The following is a 15,146-nucleotide window of genomic DNA, read 5'->3' on the forward strand; positions in this document are numbered from 1 at the left end:
GAGTACAATTTGTTGTTCTTCATGCTTCACTGGAGGGAGAAAGTGAGATAAAAACCAATCTTCAAATGTCACTCCATCAAACCAGCCACTTTTGGTTCTTTTGTATCGAGTGAGCTGAGGTCCATTTTCTGTTCATATGGACCAAATGTGCTTAGCTTTATACACTACATAAGGTGGCAAGTACCTGCCCTCAGCATTGCCACAGAACAGTATAGAAGTTGAGCTCTTACTAAAGTTACAAATGTTTTCTACATATTTTGCACCTCGTTTGCAAATCACCTTCTTACTTCCTAGGTCATCACAGATGTTCGTTTCATAATAATTCCAGATTCTGGACGGTGGAACATCTTTCACAGCTTCACTCAAGTTATCCATATAACTGTTCAAGCCTGCTTCAGTGATTTGAGCTCTTACCTTTTTGATGTTTCAGCTCATTCTAACAGAGAGTTCATTGTGGTGCTTCAAAAAGTATTTTGTCCACTCATAACCAAGCAAATTATTCTTGAACACAGGAATATTGTCACCCTTTTTATCTAAATAACTTTTGACAGCCATACGAAAGTCCAGTTCATCAATTGGAAATCAAAAATCGCACAACTTTATGAGACGGTGTTGAAAGGAAAGTTCTTCCTCATCTGTAAACAGTCGAGATCGTCCTACATTTTTTGAATGCTTGCAAGCAAGCTTGTTTTTTATTGTCGATCTGGGTATCCCAAACCTTTGTTCTGCTTCAGGCTGCGTCATTTGATGTGCACGAATTGCTTCTAAACATTCTTCCAACTTCTCCGGTGAGTAATTTGTGTATGATTTACAGCCAAGTTTCTTCTTGGGTATTCGTGACATTGTCTGTTAAATAAGAAGAAAAACATTTCTCAGTCTCATTGGGAAGAATTCTGTTCAAAAGGGCAATGAAAAAAATTACTGATAGATAACGAAATAAACAACCTGTAAGCCTAACATCGTTTGGGCCAACGTAACCCCAAAACATGGGCCAATGTTACCCCATCGCGAAATACAATATTTATTTCATACTTATATGGAGAAATTGACATCTCTCTGTTTTAAATCTTAATCTAGACAAACGAAGCGGAAACAAAAACTAGGCCTACTTACCGAAAACTAAATTACTTCCGTAACTGATAACCAAATGAAAGTTAGAACCACACTAACTTGCCGCGAGTTGCAGACCATAACAAAACAAGTGCTGGTGCAGTGGCAAATTTGTGAATCACAAAAACAGTGAACTAGCAGTGTAGCTGATGTTACCACCTATCGTTCAAGACTAGAAACAAGGATATTCATTGGTGCATGTATGCATCTCCTTATACCTCCATGCATGTGTGAGCTGCAAGACATAGAATCTTTGTTTTTCTCTGGGCAAATGTTGCCTGCAGAGGGCCAACGTTACCCCAGCTGAAGGTACTGCAAGTCACATGTTAATCATGTTGAACCATACAATAGCAGTAACTGTTAATTTCAGGAATGATTATACAGAACAACAATAATTTTAACATATCAGCTACCTTCCTCATGCTCACACAACAGGAAACTCTTATTTTTACTTTAATGCAGATAGGCTGTTTTTTTTTTTTAATTTTTGAGTGTGTCATGAATATCTTCTTTCCTTATGCTGGCAATGGTCTGAAGAAACGACAGTTGACTGAAATTCATGTATTCTCTCTTCCTTTTGGCCACTTGATGCTGCCTTGACATTTTTCCTATGTTGCAGTTCATGCCCAAAAGATCCCCTGAGGTTCTTCTACCTCTTCGATAATGCCAAGCTTGTAAGCAAGTTGTTTTACAATTTTATATATTTTTTTGGAAATACTTGCATCAGTTTTTGTAATTCAAATATACAGGGTGTTACGAAAAGGTATGGCCAAACTTTCAGGAAACATTCTTCACACACAAAGAAAGAAAATATGTTATGTGGACATTCGTCCGGAAACGCTTACTTTCCATGTTAGAGCTCATTTTATTACTTCTCTTCAAATCACATTAATCATGGAATGGAAACACACAGCAACAGAACGTACCAGCGTGACTTCAAACACTTTGTTACAGGAAATGTTCAAAATGTCCTCCGTTAGCGAGGATACATGCATCTACCCTTCGTCGCATGGAATCCCTGATGCGCTGATGCAGCCCTGGAGAATGGCGTGTTGTATCACAACCGTCCACAATACGAGCACGAAGAGTCTCTACATTTGGTACCAGGGTTGCGTAGACAAGAGCTTTCAAATGCCCCCATAAATGAAAGTCAAGAGGGTTGAGGTCAGGAGAGCGTGGAGGCCATGGAATTGGGCCGCCTCTACCAATCCATCGGTAACTGAATCTGTTGTTGAGAAGCGCACGAACACTTCAACTGAAATGTGCAGGAGCTCCATTGTGCATGAACCACATGTTGTGTCATACTTGTAAAGGCACATGCTCTAGCAGCACAGGTAGAGTATCCCGTATGAAATCATGGCGGTGAATCGAGGAAGTACAGTACATACTGACGAAACTAAAATGAGCTCTAACATGGAAATTAAGCGTTTCCGGACACATGTCCACATAACATCTTTTCTTTATTTGTGTGTGAGGAATGTTTCCTGAAAGTTTGGCTGTACCTTTTTGTAACAACCTCTGAAAAATACCCAACTCATTTGAACATTTTGTTCGGCTGAAAAAAAGTTGATCAGTGCGACTATTTGTATTCTGAAATAAATAAATAAAGTAATTAATTAATTAATTAATTACAGTGCTATAGTCTCTGTTTCTGTAGTTCAAACATTTGGATCCAAGAGCAATGTGAATTCCTTTAATTTCTTTTGCTACTTAAATACATCTGTCAAAAAAAGTTAAACATGTGATTGGTTCTTGTATCTTGAAATGAGATAAACATCTTATACTGCATTTTGTGATAATATAAGTAGAATATTACTCAAAGGAAAACTACTCCAAATGTTCTCTTTGAACAGATTATGAAATGAAGAAGGAACATTTTTTGAAAAACAAAAAAATTCAAAATGTCCCACAACATCGGAAACCGTAAAATGGTGTGTGCAGTGCATTGTTCAATAACATGCAGATCCTCCACGAATCCTCAGGCACTCTTGAATGCGATAGGGCATGTTCAGTATCAATGCAGTGCAGGCGTCTTGAGATGCATCGTCCCACAATGGCAGCATTTCTGGCAGCTTCATTCATTAATGGAGGATGTTGATGACTAGCAATCGCTCTTCTGAGCAAACTCCATGCATGTTCTATGTAATTCAGATCCAATGAGCTTGCTGGCCAATCCTTTCTTCGAATCCCATGTCCTGTCAGATACCAAGACAGACTGCGAACATGATGTCAGATTTTATCATTCTGTAGAGTCAAGTCTTCCCCTACAGTCCCCTACAGTCTCCCCTACGGTTAGTCTATATTTATTAATTGTGTCATTCCATTTACTGTGTGGAACTGTATATACTGTGTTTTGTCAAAGTTTAATGAGAGCCCATTTGCAGAGAACCACTTTATGATTTTCTGAAAAACATCGTTTACAATTTCGCCAGTTAATTCCTGTCTGTTGGGTGTGATAGCTATACTTGTATCATCAGCGAAAAGTACCAGCTTTGCATCTTCATGAATATAGAATGGCAAGTCATTAATATATATTAAGAACAGCAGAGAACCCAAGACCAAATCTTGTGGCACCCCATTCTTGATTGTTCCCCAGTTCGAGAAATCACCACTTTTTCGCATATTATGTGAGCTGTTTATTTCAACTTTCTGCACTCTTCCAGTTAGGTATGATTTAAACCATTTGAGCACTGTCCCATTCATACCACAGTACTTGAGCTTATCTAGAAGTATTCCATGATTTACACAATCAAAAGCCTTTGATAGATCACAAAAAATCCCAACGGGTGACTTACGGTTACTCAGAGCATTTAATATTTCATTAGTGAAAGTATATATAGCATTTTCCGTTGAAAAACCCTTCTGGAAACCAAACTGACATTTTGTTAAAACTTTATTTATACAAAGGTGTGAAGCTACTCCACAATACATTTCTTTTTCAAGAATTTTGGATAAGGCAGTCAGAAGAGAGATTGTGCGATAGTTGTTGACATCAGACATATCCCCCTTTTTTATGCAGTGGTTTAACAATGGCACACTTCAGTCTGTCTGGGATAATGCCCTGGTTCAGAGAGCTGTTACATATGTGGCTAAGAATCCCACTTATTTCTTGGGAATAAGCTTTTATTATCCTGCTGGAAATGCCATCAATTCCATGTGAGCTCTTATTCTTGAGAGAGTTTATTATCTTCCTAATTTCAGAAGGAGAGGTGGGTGGAATTTCAATTGTATCAAATGGTGTTGGTAAGGCCTCTTCCATTAACTGCCTTGCTTTTTCTAATGAACATTTAGATTCTATTTTCTCTACAACATTTAAAAAATGATTATTCATAATGTTTTCGACTTCTGGTTTGTTGTTCATCAAGTTTCCATTTGCTTTGATGGTGATGCCATCATCCTCTACTCTTGGTTGCCCTGTCTCCCTTGTAACAATATTCCAAATTGTTTTGATTTTGTTGTCAGAGGTATTAATCTCAGACATGACGCACATGCTTCTGGATTTTTTAATAACTTTTCTTAATGTAGCACAGTAGTTTTTATAATATTTGGCTGTTTCTGGATCATTACTTTTTCTTGTTGTTAGATACAGTTCCCTTCTGTGGTTACAAGATATTTTTATTCCTTTAGTAAGCCAAGGTTTTTGCATGGTTTCTTATAATTAGATTTAACTACTTTCTTGGGGAAACAGTTTTCAAATTCTCTTACAAGTGTATCATGAAATAAGTTACATTTTAAATTAGCATCGGGTTCCTTGTACACCTCATCCCAGTCTAACTGCTGAAGATTTTCTCTGAAATTTCTAATTGTTGAGTCATTAATTGAACGCACAACTTTGGAGGGTAGTTTTGAATTACTGAATGGAGCTATGTCATATACTGTAACTAGCTGAGCATCATGATCAGAAAGGCCATTCTCAACAGGACAAGAATTTATGTTTTTAAACCTATCTTGGTCTATAAAAATGTTATCTATCAATGTGCTGCTGTCCTTTACTACCCAAGTAGGAAAATTACTGACAGATGACAAATTGAAAGAACCAAGCAAGACTTCCAGGTCATTCTTCCTATTACACTCTTTCAGTGAATCAACATTGAAGTCCCCACAAATAATAATTTGCTTTCCCCTATCTGACAGATAGCACAACAAGGCATCCAAGTTTTCCAGGAATAAATGAAATTTTCCTGAAGGGGACCTATATACTGTTACAATTATAAAAGAGCCCTCCATCAGTTTAAGTTGACAGGCACAATTATAAAAGAGCCCTCCTTCAGTTTAAGTTGACAGGCACATGCTTCTATATGTTGCTCTAGACAAAACATTTTTGTATCTAAGCTTTCTACACAGTGATAACTTTTGACATATATGGCAACTCCTCCTCCCACCTTATTCTCTCTACTCATATGTGCAGCTAGTTTATAACCACTGATATTTACCTTCTCCATATCAGACACAATGTGAAGCTCAAACAGGCATAGGGTATCTATTACATTATCAGATTCAATCTCATCTAAACAAACCAGAAGCTCATCTACTTTAATCTTCAATCCCGGAATATTTTGGTGAAAAATGGTAACATTATTTTTTACTTTACTTTTGTGAGAATCTACTTTTTTCTTTAATCCACGAATATTTTGGTTAAATATGGTAACATTATTATTTACTTTCCTGTTGTGAGATTTTTGTGAGTTTTGGACCTCATTAGCACCTGCCTGCCTGAACTTCTCATAGGACACTGATATTTGTCTAAAAAAGAGGTACATCCCTGAGTACTAGTGCATAAAATATGCAGGATTAATATTTTGCCAGGAATCTGAATTTTTAATTTTTTATTGCCTTTTTTTATAAAAAGCCATAAGTCAAATTATAATCATGCAATTAATCTGAAAATTTTATTGTAGTGTCCTGAGAAGGTTGTAAGACCACTAAACTACAGATATTAGTTTATGGTACAAATTGTATCATTAACAGAGTTTTTAATTTTGCACATCAAAAATTAAATATATTTCTACATACAATCATCTAAAATTGCTGGATCTCGTATTTTTTTAGTTCCAGGGAGACAGCAAAATGTTGCGAACAGTTCCTGAAAATTTCATAGCAGCGCATACACTTTTTGAGAAAAGGCTTCTAATAATGTAAAAAATGTAAAACAGAGAAAATGAGGTTCAAAGATTTTCTTCTCGGACTTCTACATGTAATAAGCTTACCTCAATTTAGAATCCTCGATACTGACACTCCTCATCCTCCAAGTTTCTCTTCTCTCCTCTTTGAATCTGCCTGGCCTGTATTTGCAGGTAAGACACTGATCTGTTAGCTTTATTGTCCCTGCTCTCCTCGATGGTGAAAAATGTTTTTTTGGTAAACACACCGGAAACTACACCGACTCTCTTCAACACTTCAATTCTGCCATTATTTCATTATTGTAACATAAAACTGCATCATAGACACCTATTTTGAGTAATTTAATTCCACATTATGTCATATTTGAGCATCTAATCCAAATTAAATTATTGAGGCTTTCATTTGCTTTTTGTGTCTTTCCGTGAAGGCACTTCCTCAATAAATCAGGATTTGCAAAAAACCTGAATGTGGGCTTAATTGCATTCAATCGCATTTGTGTGACTGTCTCATTTCTATTGTTGAACTTACAACAATCATGTTTTGGAGACAGATTGTGCATTGGTGTTTGGTCAATGGATTGTTTGTGTGAAAAGATTGCCCACACAGCATGCCTCATTGCCTCTAAATTATGTGTGTGTTTTCCTGATAGCTCTCCCATAAAATAACTCAAAGAGATTCAATTTCTTTCAGAGTTGTTGTTGTTATGGTCTTCACTCCAGAGACTGATTTGATGCAGCTCTCCATACTACTCTTTCCTGTGCAAGCTTCTTCATCTCCCAGTACCTACTGAAACCTACATCCTTCTGGATCTGTTTAGTGTATTCATCTCTTGGTCTCCCTCTATGATTTTTACCCTCCACACTGCCCTCCAATACTAAATTGGTAATCCCTTGATGCCTCAGAATATGACCTACCAACTGATCCTTTCCTCTAGACAAGTTGTGCCACAAATTTCTCTTCTCTCCAAAATACCTCCTCATTAGTTATGTGATCTACCCATCTAACCTTCAGCATTCTTCTGTAGCACCATATTTAAAGCTTCTATTCTCTTCTTGTCCAAACTATTTATCATCCACGTTTCACTTCCATACATGGCTACACTCCATACAACTTTGAGAAACGACTTCCTGACACTTAAATCTATACTCGATGTTAAAAAATTTCTCTTCTTCAGAAACACTTTTCTTGCCATTGCCAGTCTACATTTTATATCCTCTCCACTTTAACCATCATCAGTTATTTTGCTCCCCAAATAGCAAAACGCCTTTACTATTTTAAGTGTCTCATTTTCTAATCTAATGCCCTCAGTATCAACCGACTTAATTCGACTACATTCCATTATCCTTGTTTTGCTTTTGTTGATGTTCATTTTATATCTTCCTTTAAAGACACTGTCCATTCCACTCAGCTGCTCTTCCAGGTCCTTTGCCGTCTCTGACAGAATTACAATGTCATCGGTGAACCTCAAAGTTTTAATTTCTTCTCCATGGATTTTAATTCCTACTCCAAATTTTTCTTTTTTTTCCTTTACCGCTTGCTCAATATACAGATTGAATAACATCGGGGATAGGCTACAACCCTGTCTCACTCCCTTCCCAACCACTGCTTCCCTTTCATGGCCCTCAACTCTTATAACTGCCATCTGGTTTCTGTACAAATTGTAAATAGCCTTTTGCTCCCTGTATTTTACCCCTCCCACCTTCAGAATTTGAAAGAGAGTATTCCAGTCAACATTGTCAAAAGCTTTCTCTAAGTCTACAAATGCTAGAAACGTAGATTTGCCTTTCCTTAATCTATTTTCTAAGATAAGTCGTAGGGTCAGTATTGCCTCACATGTTCCAACATTTCTACGGAATCCGACTCAACATCTTAGGTCATAAGTCCCCTAGAACTTAGAACTACTTAAACCTAACTAACCTAAAGACATCACACACACCCATGCTCGAGGCAGGATTCGAACCTGCGACCGTAGCAGTTCCGCGGTTCCGGACTGCAGCGCCAGAACCGCTAGACCACCGCGGCCGGCGAACTGATCTTCCCCGAGGTCGGCTACTACCAGTTTTTCCATTCGTCCATATAGAATTTGTGTTGGTAGTTTGCAGCCGTGGCTTATTAAACTGAAAGTTCGGTAATTTTCACATCTGTCAACCCCTGCTTTCTTCAGGATTGGAATTATTATATTCCTTTTGAAGTCTGAGGGCATTTCACCTGTCACATACATCTTGCTCACCAGATGGTAGAGTTTTGTCAGGACTGGCTCTCCCAAGGCTATCAGTAGTTATGATGGAATGTTGTCTACTCCCGGGGCCTTGTTTCGACTTAGATGTTTCAGTGCTCTGTCAAACTCTTCACGCAGTATCATATCTCCCATTTCATCTTCATCTACATCCTCTTTCATTTCCTTAATATTGTCCTCAAGGACATCGCCCTTGTATAGACCCTCTATATACTCCTTCCACCTTTCTGCTTTCCCTTTTTAGCTTAGAATTGGGTTTCCATCTGAGCTCTTGATGTTCATACAAGTGGTTCTCTTATCTCCAAAGATCTCTCTAATTTTCCTGTAGGCAGTATCTATCTTACCCCTAGTGAGATAAGCCTCTACATCCTTACATTTGTCCTCTAGCCATCCCTGCTTAGCCGTTTTGCACTTCCTGTCGATCTCATTTTTGAGACGTTTGTATTCCTTTTTGCCTGCTTCATTTACTGCATTTTTATATTTTCTCCTTTCATCAGTTAAATTCAATATTTCTTCTGTTACCCAAGGATTTCTACTAGCCCTCGTCTTTTTACCTACTTGATCCTCTGCTGCCTTCACTACTTCATCCCTCAAAGATACCCATTCTTCTTCTACTGTATTTCTTTCCCCCATTCCTGTCAATTGTTCCCTTATGCTCTCTCTGAATCTCTGTACAACCTCTGGTTCTTTCAGTTTATCCAGGTCCCATCTCCGTAAGTTCCCACCTTTTTGCAGTTTCTTCAATTTTAATCTACAGGTCATAACCAATAGATTGTGGTCAGAGGCCACATATGCCCCTGGAAATGTCTTACAATTTAAAACCTGGTTCCTAAATCTCTGTCTTACCATTATATAATCTATCTGATACCGTTTAGTATCTCCAGGATTCTTCCATGTATACAACCTTCTTTCATGATTCTTGAACCAAGTGTTAGCTATGATTAAGTTGTGCTCTGTGCAAAATTCTACCATGCGGCTTCCTCTTTCATTTCTTAGCCCCAATCCATATTCACCTACTATGTTTCCTTCTCTCCCTTTTCCTACTACCGAATTCCAGTCACCCATGACTATTAAATTTTCGTCACCCTTCACTATCTGAATAATTTCTTTTATTTCATCATACATTTCTTTAATTTCTTCATCATCTGCAGAGCTAGTTGGCATATAAACTTGTACTACTGTAGTAGGTGTGGGCTTCATATCTATCTTGGCAACAATAATGCGTTCACTATGCTGTTTGTAGTAGCTTACCCGCATTCCTATTTTCCTATTCATTATTAAACCTACTCCTGCATTACCCCTATTTGATTTTGTATTTATAACCCTGTAATCACCTGACCAGAAGTCTTGTTCCTCCTGCCACCGAACTTCACTAATTCCCACTATATCCCACTATATCTAACTTTAAAACAGTCATACGTGCATATTAAATATCCAGAAATTTCCGGTACCCAAGCGTTGTTATAAAATAGTCATTCCAACATATCAAACTTTCAGGAGTTTGTGGTATCCATGCCTTGTGTTATAAAACAGCAATATCTGCATCTCAATTTCTGGAACCCATGCCCTGTGTTATAAAACAGTCATACCTGCATATCTAACTTCCAGAAGTTTCTGGAATCCATATGTGAAACAGTTGTACCTGCACATCAGAGGAACAAAAGATCATGCTGCAAATAATTTGTAAAACAAAACACACCACAAGTGCCTTGACATTCTCCAGCACAACAGCTGCCAACACTGTAATACATACGGTAAGCGTAACATCTTAGATTTCTTTTAATCTATTTTAAATGCCTTATATGGAAGATTATCATTTTGTTTTTTCAAGTCCCTTCTAGCAAAAAATGTGCTCTTCCCAGTGGTGGTGTCAATAAAAAGAAGATCAGATTGATAGCAATATAGAAAACTGATGTTGAGAAAAGTGCTAGAAATTTGCAATTTTCAGTTTGACGCTTGAGATAAGGGACAATGAAATCAGAACTGTTCACTCATAGATGCTAATACTAGTGTAGAATAATGAGCACCTGGTTGTTGGCTAGCAGCCCAAAAACCAAGGTTCCAGCTGCCTTTCACTTATAGTAAAGGATGGTTAAAGTAGGGCTTGAATCTTTTACGATAAATTTTACAAGGCACTTTCAGACCAAGTAGCACAATGGATAGTAATTTCTAAGGAATTTGCTGCATTCATCAAGAAATGCTGTACTAGGATACAAAAATTCAGAGCAATAGATATCACAGACGATGCACAAAGTTAACCAAATTCTTCGCACTGTGCACCCTAACAGTTGAGCCAAAATTTTGCTCATTCACCTAACACATACATATATATACAAAAACAAGCTTTGAACTGAATCTGAGATGGTTGATTAGGGACCCTTTTTTATTCTAGGGCACTTGATATGGAATGACCTCAATGTGCTGCACAAAAACCGTGCCATTTAATGTATAATGACTCCCTGTATTAGAAATATGTCCAGTTCTGAGCAATTCTGCAACTCTTCAGTATTGAACCTAGAGGTTGATGAACTCTACCAAAAGACACCGAATCTGAGGGTCGCTGGTTCGATTCCAAGACAGAGTACTCCGTGCCAGGCTGTAGTTGCTTGTTACTAACGCAATGAGTGAATTCACAAGGAGAAGACAGTGCCACCGCCACAGTAGATCACAGGTACAGTACTGAGTGAATGGAAGAATGTGCTGCCTGGTGCTCCACTGTTTACTGCCCGAGTTTGATTACGGTGTGATGTTTATTCAGGAAATCTAACCCAAGGATAACATCCTCTTCGAATGTTACACCCTCAGTGTGAAACACAGTGATTTACAGCCTACTGAATGTATATCATCTCTGCCTATATCACTTAACTTACATGTTGGAGGGTCATATCTCCTGACCTCAGTGCACTGTTTACTTACATGTGAACCCCAATGTCAACTAATAGTCTGTGTTTTATGCTTAATAGTGCCTGGTAACCAGCACTCCACCTTTGTATGCACTCTAATAGCATAGAATTTTAATAGGAACGCCTGGCAGCGGTTCCAGGGTCCCCGTTCCTGTTTAACGGGCCCCTGTTTGCAAATTTGCCTGTACAGCTACACTAGCAATGTGATGGCCCATCCTTTGACAATTTGTACACTGTGGTTGATGACAGTTTTTTGCAGCGTTTCCCTGCCCATCGCACATGAAACAAAGAACCCCTGTGGAAAATATGCATCTATTTCCTCTAATGCTGTAGCAACATTCACGGTGTCAGTTGAATTCTTCAGAAATTCTCCCATAACACGGTGTGAAGTTTTGGGTGGCAATCCTAGCAAAATACTATCTAAGGCCCTATTCTCTGCTTCTTGTAGAACATACGTATTGGCTTCATCACTGGCTGACAATTGGTAAGTGTTAATATTAACTATTCGTATTTTATCCACAAAGCTTTCTATTGTTTTGTTGTGTCTTTGGTCATGGTGTTACACTGCAACCTATAAAAACGATAACTATTCTGCTTTTTAAATCTTTTGAGCAAACCTTGTTTCAATTCTGCAAAAGTTAATGCATTTCATAACTCCTTGTGATATAGTACATACACCTTAGCGTCCCTGATTAACCGTAACTTCGTCATTTGCAACATACGTTCATCTGACCAGGAGCCAAATTTAGCAGCTGCTAACAAATCAGCAAAAAAATGCTTCTATACCCTCACTTGGCTTGCCAGAGAAGGTAGTCACAAGGGCAGCTCTGATTAATCTAGTATGGGAGGGGTTACACTAGATGTTGACCTATACTCGGATAATCGATTCAACAATTCATTATTGTCACATCTTAATTTGGCTACCTGATTAAGTAGGCTCTGAATAGCCCTGTGGGTGGGAACTCCTTGCACCTTACTGTATGTTATAAAAATTGTCTCATGCTTAACTAATGGTTGTATGTATGTATGTATCCGGATCCCGCTCCAGCTACTGCCGGGTCTGGGTGCTGATGAGTCCTCTCCATTTGGCTCGGTCCTCCCACCACTTGTCTTCCTCCACTTGCTGCCAGGTCACACCTCTCCTTTCCACAGGTATTCTCGCTCCCGTTTTCAACCGTGTTCTTGGGTGCACTCTAGGTCTTTTTCCATAGTTCTTCCATAATTCTGGGAAGTCTCTGCCCACGCATCCTCTTAACATGCCTGTACCATCTTAATATCTTATCTTCATTTCTTCTCTCATACTTTATTGTTTAAGGTCCTTTCTAATATTTATGTTCCTTACTCTGTTCATTCTTGTTTTTCCCTTAACTGCTCTGAGAAACTTCATTTCTCCTGCTTGCAGTCTGCTCCAGTCCCTTTCTGTCACTATGTTTCTCCTCCATAGGTGACAATAGGGAAGTAATAACTCTCATACATAAGGAGTTTTGCTTTTTTCTGAAACTTACTTATTCCAAATCAGGTGTTTTATTGTTTGGTAGAAATTACCTCCCTTCTGTAACCTCCTATTAATTTCGTTGGTTATTCTTCCATCACTAGATATTTCACTCCCTAAATAAGTGAAACTGTCTACCACTTTGAGGGGCTTCTCCATTTAAAGTAATATACCCATTGATCCTTTTGTCTCTTCCAAATACCATTACTTCCCTCTTATCGTTATTTATTTTCAATCCATACCTTTTCATTATTTCCTTCCATGCATCAAGTTGTAACTCTACATCTACCTCTTTATTGCCCCATATTACCATATCATCTGCAAAAATAATCTTTTTGTCTTTTTCTGTTACTATTTGCCCTATTCATTCCTTCTATCACAACATTAAAAAGTTCAGGAGATAGAACACTTCCTTGTTTAAGTCCTTGTCTCATTTCAAAGTATTCAGAGTTCCCCAACAGTGTTGTAATTCCACAATTGTGTCCTCTGTACATTGTCTTTATTACATTAGTGTATCCATCTTCTATATCTTCTTCATTTCTTCCCAGAGTCTTTCCCCGTTAACTGAATCATATGCGTTTCCTATGTCTATAAAAACCATTATCGCCCTTTTGTTATACTCCCAACTTTTTTCCATCAGATGACAGATAGAAAATATCAGGTTGATTGTGCTTCTTCTTTTCCTAAACCCATGTTGTTGTTCACCCAGCTCCCCAAAAATCTTGACTGTATGACTCATAAGGGTTATTCCTCTGTAATCGTCAGGTATTTTACTATTTCTCCACACACTTCACAGTACTCTATGCAGCCACTGCATTCCTACTGGACCTGCTGCTCTTATCATGTCCACTGATACTTCATCAGGTCCTGGGGCTTTCCTCTCAATCATCTTCTTTACATATATTTCCATTTCTTCCCGCGTAATTTGTCCTAATTCTGCTTCCCACTTCTCTCAATTTCTCCATTATTTGTTGTTTCCCTCATGTACCTGCTCCTCAGCCTTTAACAGTTTCTTAAAATGTTCTCTCCAGAGATCTTTTATATTCCCAGGATCTTCAGCTGCACTATCATCCTCTGTTTCCATTTTAACTGGTACTTTAGAGGCCTTCCTTTTATTTTTCATCATTTTATAGAACATTTTCTTATTACTCTTCACATCTTCTTCAAGTTTTTTTGTAAACTCTTCCTGTGGTGTGCGTACTGTAAGACCTTCAGAACACACACCATCAGATTATTTGACTTGTCGCTCTAACGAAGTAGGCGAGTGTCAGCAATATGTCTCGTGGTCTTATCGTGGCGTGTTTATCTTCTGCCGTTAGGTCAGACGATAGAAATGCCACTTGCATGCTTAGAGTAGCAGACTGACGGTGACCAACTTTAAACAGAACTTGATAAATTTTCACACACATTTATTAAAATAATAAAAATCATAGATATTACATAACTTGATTCTGGAAGCTGTTTACAACTGACAGTCTGAAGTTCCTTTGGTATTGGTACGTTAATCTTATTCTCACATATCTCTGATACTTGACAAAGTGTCTATACATTTATCTTCATGGCTATGTACAGGAATGTGGTAATCTTATTAGGCGCAGACTGAAACTTGACTATAGACTGGTGCAGACTAATGCAGACTGACTGATCGGAGGTCTGTACACTCGTTATAATACCTCGAGCATTCAGATATCACTGCGTGAGTGTGATCCGCGAGGAGAAAAGGTTCTACGTTAGCAGCAATCTCATTGGCTGCGTTACATATTAATACGCGGATCGGCGGAAGCAGAATTTGGTCCGTCTTTATGGCAGCGCCATCTTGTAGTGTGGAGACGGACGAGTGCTGCGCCTGTGCTGTTGTGCTTAGCGGGGCACGCTCTAGTGGGAAAGTTGTGTATGCGTTGACTACACAGAACTATGTACACAACACTTCCCATGCCCTTTTCTTTGCTGTGTCCACTATTTCTTTGCTCTTCTTCTTTTCCTCTATATATCTTCTATGGTCCTCATCATTTTTAGTTTTCCATCAATTTCTCCATGCTCCATTTTTTCTTCTGACTGCTTGGATGGTTGTATCATCCCACCAACTTGTCTGTCTTACTTTTTCCTTTCCAGAAGTTCTACCACATACTTTTTGTGCTGCTCCGACTACAGTGTCTTTGAATAAACTCCATTATTTTTCTAGATAGCAGAAAACTTCTTTTGGAAATTTTTGTGTGATTAATTCTCTATATTTCTCAGCACTTTCACTCTCCTTCAGTTTCCAGTTCCGTATCATCATCACTTT

The sequence above is a fragment of the Schistocerca serialis genome, chromosome 10, assembly GCF_023864345.2.
Source record: "Schistocerca serialis cubense isolate TAMUIC-IGC-003099 chromosome 10, iqSchSeri2.2, whole genome shotgun sequence".
In the NCBI taxonomy this organism is placed as follows: domain Eukaryota; kingdom Metazoa; phylum Arthropoda; class Insecta; order Orthoptera; family Acrididae; genus Schistocerca; species Schistocerca serialis.